This window comes from Sciurus carolinensis, chromosome X, assembly GCF_902686445.1.
Source record: "Sciurus carolinensis chromosome X, mSciCar1.2, whole genome shotgun sequence".
NCBI classification, from domain to species: Eukaryota; Metazoa; Chordata; class Mammalia; order Rodentia; family Sciuridae; genus Sciurus; species Sciurus carolinensis.
The window spans coordinates 14,389,425-14,395,424 of NC_062232.1; positions in this window are offsets into that span (position 1 = coordinate 14,389,425).

Consider the following 6,000-nt stretch of genomic DNA (forward strand, 5'->3'; position numbering starts at 1 on the left):
ATTATATGGAATTGGTTCCTGATGTTATTTCAACTTTTTCATCATTGGTGTTTGTGAATTTATTTTTTTCCAGAACCATGACTTTTAATAGAACATGAATCCCATTTTGATAAAAACACATTCTGCACTTTCAAATTTGAGTGATACAACTTCTGAACACATTTGAACCTGCCTCACATTTATATCAGAAGGAATAATAAACTCTTTAGATTTTTTTATTGAAATAATCAAGGTGGTTTTAATTGTAGAAGTACAAGTTATTTTACTTGAGGCCAATTCTTGTAACCAGAAGATGTAACAGGCTATAGTTTATTAGTGAAATCATTTCTTGGTTTTTTTTTTCAGATTCAGAAGATTCATGTTGAAGCTATGTTAAAGGAACATTAAGACACTTATCCAAAATTTCCTTATGGAGATTTTGTAAATATCAGCACATGGTTCATGTGCCACATGCATATTATAATACCCAAAACAATCCCATGTATAAATGGAATTATTTAGAAGTAATAACAACTAAGTGATTTGAGGATAATAATAAAACGATGGTCTCTCTTCAGCACAAATGTTTCATAAAGAAGGGCAATGCAGGCTTGTCTATTATGAAATGCTGGAAATGGCAGATGTGATTGCTTCACAGATGTCACTGATAAAGAGTCTTTTTCTCAATAATTGTCACAACAATCTATCTCAGGCCAAGACTAATGCCTCTCAAAGTATGAAACTTAAAAAGTTGACTTATCCATCTATTCAACAAGCATTTATTGAGCAACTAGTAGAGTCTTCTCTCTCTCTCTCTCTCTCTCTCTCTCTCTCTCTCTCTCTCTCTCTCTCTTTTTAGTGCTGGGGATGAATTAAACTCAGGGCCTCAAGCACATGCTCTACTACTGAGCTACAGTCGCACTAATAGTCTTGGAAAAGAGTATAATTGGAAGACACATTCCATTTCTCCCAATGATATGTTAAATAAAATGTTTTCTATTTTCCTGCCTCGAGAAATGTACCTTTATAGGATAAGAGAGAAAAATTGTTTTTCCGAAACCAATTGTAAGCAAAATGTGAAGAAGTGCTATATTTAATTATTATTGTATGTGTTTTGAGTTGTTGATTTACTGATGATGTTTAGATGAGTAATAAATTAGACATTCATAATAAATAAATTATTCTATATTTCTTTTTTTTTGACCACTTGAAGATCGTCTTTACTGTAATGCCTGTTCATGTCATTTGCATGAAGCATCATTTGTTCCATCCGTAGTTTGTCTTTTTTTAAGTTTATTTTTATTATAAACAAATGGAATACATCTTGTTTCTCTGTACATGAAGTAGAGGCATACCATTTGTGTAATCATACATTTACCTAGGGTAATAGTTTTTGACTCATTCTGTTATTTTTTTCCTTCTCCCACCCCTCCCACCCCTCTTTTCCCTCTATACAGTCCCTCCTTCTTCCATTCTTGCCCCCTCCCACCCCCCATTATGTGTCATCATCTGCTTACAAGTGAGATCATTTGCCCTTTAGTTTTTTTGAGATTGGCTTATCTCACTTAGCACAATATTCTCCAATTTCATCCATTTGCCTGCAAATGACATAATTTTATTATTCTTTATGGCTGAGTAATATTTCATTATATATATATATATATATATATATATATATATATATATATATATACCACAGTTTCTTTATCTATTCATCAATTGAGGGGCATCTAGGTTGGTTCCACAATCTGGCTATTGTGAATTGAGCAGCTATGAACATTGATGTGGCTGTATCTCTGTAGTATGCTGATTTTAAGTCAAGAATACAAATAATCCAAACAAATGGGCTAAGGAAATTAACAGACACTTCACAGAAGAAGATCTACAAGCAATCGACAGATATATGAAAAATGTTCAACATCTCTAGTAATAAGAGAAATGCAAATCAAAACTACCCTAAGATTCCATCTCACCCCAATTAGAATGGCGATTTTCAAGAATACAAGTAACAATAGGTGTTGGCGAGGATGTGGGGAAAAAGGTACACTCATACATTGCTGGTGGGCTGCAAATTAGTGCAGCCACTCTGGAAAGCAGTGTGGAGATTCCTTAGAAAACTTGGAATGGAACCACCATTTGACCCAGTTATCCCACTCCTTGGCCTATACCCAAAGGACTTAAAATCAGCATACTACAGAGATGCAGCCACATCAATGTTCATAGCTGCTCAATTCACAATAGCCAGATTGTGGAACCAACCTAGATGCCCTTCAATTGATGAATGGATAAAGAAACTGTGGTATATATATATATATACAATGGAATATTACTCAGTCATAAAGAATAATAAAATTATATTTCTTAAAATACATTTTACTTACTTCAATAGTACTACTAATCATGTTGTTATAACAAGATTTTCACATGATTTGCATTCTTTCAAAAAGAATAATTTAAAAGATTAAAAATAAAATGTATGTGTAATTACAGTAGGATAACTGTGGTTAACAGCAACTAACTGCATATTTCAAAATAGCTAAAGAGGATTTTGAATGTTCCCAATATAAATGGTACATGTTTGAGGTGACAGATAATGCCATTTATTCTGATCTGATCATTACCCATTGTATATATGTATCAAAATGTCACACTGTACCCCAAACATATGAATAACTACTATGTGCCAATTAAAAATATTATTTTTTGTGGTACTGGGGATTGAACCCAGGGTCCTGTGCATGCTAGTAAAGTGCTCTGCCACTGAACTACATTACATTCCCAACCCTTAAAAATAAAAAATAAAATAAAAACATAAAAATTTAAGTGCATTTGAAATCTACAAAATTTGAATGTATTTTCATAAAAAATGTAAACTACAGTATATGTCATAAATCAAATAATGTTTTTAATATTTTTTTTAAAAAGTTAGTTTTCTGGGCTGGGAGTATAGCTTGGTGGTTAAAGTGTTCACCTAACTAACATCAGGCCCTGGGTTTGTTTCAAGTACCAGGAAAAAAAGTTAGTTTTCATCTAAAATATGCAAAAATATTTTTAAAGTTAAAAGTATAACAACATAAAACCCAAATTATTAAAGATGGAAAATTTTCAATTAATTCCCTTGAAATTTTAGTTAAATCTTATTAGTTTTGCAAAATTAAACTAGCATCCAAGTTCCAATTTGCTTGCTAATGTAAAGAATCAGTACCATGCTTCATACATTTTCCATCTGTCTACCTATCTACCTATCTATCCATTCATCTGTACATACAAAAACTAATGAATTAACTAATATTGCAAAATGTTTCCCAGTTACTCTGTGCAACCTCAGTGGATAGCACACTAATTCATGAGTATCTGTGGAATTCCAACTTGAAACAAGAGGGGAAGGGAAAAGTGGATGCTTGGCACTACTGTGAACAATACTTCATTATGCAAGGATCTATTACATTCATTATATTTGGCAGAAAATGTTAATTAATTAATTGGCTTTTTCTCTTAGCTAAGCACTTCCCAACTGAAACTCTCCCTGCACTCCAAAGCTGTAGTTGTTTTATATGTTGGCTACTGTGCAACCACAAAACCCTGTTTTTTTAAAACAAATAGCTTAAGTATTTTCTTTGCAATTAAGCTTGTTAACACTGTATAAAGTCAAAGACCTGCATCAATAAGGAATCTTTGAATGTGAATATTCCAGAAATTTCTTTAAGCCATCTGATCAGAACAACTGTCTCTGAATATTACCTTACTTTGGAAAGTACTGTAATATATTTAATAAAACTCAGACTCTTTCAAAATAAGCTGTGATTAAAAAACTATTCTATATTCAAAGTAAAACAATTTTAATAGACCTCTCCTTTCCAGCTGGACATGGTGTTGTATGCTTGTAACCCCAGCACCTCGGGAAGCTGAGAAAGGAGAGTTGCAAGTTTGAGACCAGCCTTAGCAACTTAGTGAGACCCTAACTCAAAACAAAACAAAACAACCTATAAAACATAAATAAAAAAAAAATCTTTCTGTTCTGGAAACAGGCATTTTGTAATCTGTGGTCCTAAACAAGTAACAGTAGAAAAATAAATGTGGACTTAACTTCCACCTCCTCAAAACAGAGGCTACCTTCTGTTCCACAGCCTGGACATAAGGTGAACAACAGTCTACAAGCAACTTTGGGCAAGGGAATTGCTGAAACAAAGCTTAAGCAGTTGATACATGGATGCCTTAAAAGAATTTGAAGGACTCCTCCCCAAGAATCTGAATTCTCTCTTTAATAACCAATACAAAGGTGAGGTGATTCCTCCCAAGTAGCAGTGCTGCTGGGGCCTGGACTTGGCTCAGCCCAGCACTCATCCATGTTATGCTCCCGCTCCAGCATAAAAAATGTAAACTACAGTATATGTCATAAATCAAATAACATTTTTGTTATTTGAATCCAGCAGGAATTCTTTTCCTTCAGAGCTTTAGCATGCAGGGAGCTGGCTGATTGTGTGAAAGAGGCCAGAGCCAACTCTATAACCACAACAGTTGGATGCAGTTATCTTTGTTTTGAGGTCACAGGGTAAGAGACTTGTGGGCACATTGCCCTGGAGTCTGAACCATGTGAGTCATGAGAGTAGACTGTTAAGGTTGCAGGTCATGCAGTGCCAGGCTGAGCCCTGGATCCTACAGGACAGAGGTGCCCAACTATCCGATAAATTGGTTTGTGTGTATGCATGTCTGTGTGTGTGTTATCTGTAGCTCCCTAAAGCTTGAGGTCCCAGATTTTTCCTGCCTGGTTCTAACCACATTGTTGAGTATATGTCCTTGATACTAGAGTACAAGGGTTAAAAAATCAAGTCTCACATAGACTAGTATTGGAAGATAGATGAGGAACCTTTGTAATGTGCTAAATATTACACTAGAAATGAGTGTGGGGACTCTGGGTGGGATGGGGGTTACTTAGCTCAGCCTGGTGGAGGGCAGGGAGGGAGAGCCTGGAGAAGACTTCTAAGAGCAGATCAAGTTTGAAGAAGGGGAAGTAGAGGACAATGTGGGTAAGAGCATTTTGGATAGAAATAATAGCAGGGGAGTGAAGAGGTGGGCAGGAAAGTGTGGCATGTTGGGGTTGGGTTGGGTTGGGTTGGACAGGGACCAGATATACAGGGTCTCATAGATCATAGGTATAGATTTGGGTTTAATCCTGAAGGCTATTTGGAGTCACCAAAGGATATAAAGGAGGGTGATTATATGACCAGATGTTCATTTCCAAGGTTGTACTTGAAGGGAGACTAGAGGATAGATTGGACCACAGCCAGAAAAAAAAGTTGTGGAGTTGGGTATGGAAAGTAGAAGGTTAAAGTGATAAGGGAACAGGTAGAACCCATAGACACTGCCAGCTGATTGGCTGTAGGAGAAAGGAGAGGAAGCCATCAGGAAAGACTGTCAGGTTCCTGGGTTTTCTGACTTGGATGCCTGGCTGGACTTCAGCACTCTTTCTCCCCTAAAATGAGAGATTATGGAGAAGAAAGTGTTTTGTAGAAAGTGAGTTCAGCTTCAGACATGCTCCTTGTGGATATATCCAAATGGAACTATCCAGATGGGCTAACTCCATGGGTCTGGAATTCAGGAGAGTGTAATGGGCAGGAGGATATAGATTGCATCAGGGAGGAGGGATCAAAATATGGGTGGTAGTTCAGATCTTTGGAATGAATGGATTAATTTGTGAAGAAAGGACTGAGTTTGGCAAGTAAGGAGGAGAAAAGTAGAAATAAGGAATGAGGAGATACAGGAGAGGTGGAGAGAAGATATGAGAGGTGAGGGAAAGACTGAGGACAGGATCTTGGAAAACAAATATTTAGGGAGAGAGGAAGCAACCAAAAGAAGCTATGAAGAAGACGAAGGGCACCAGGTGTGGTGGCGCACGCCTGTAATCCCAGTGGCTCAGGAGGCTGAGGCAGGAGGGTCATGAGTTCTAAGCCAACCTCAGCAAAAATGAGGCACTAAGCAACTCAGTGAGACCCTGTCTCTAAATAAAATACAAAAAGGGTT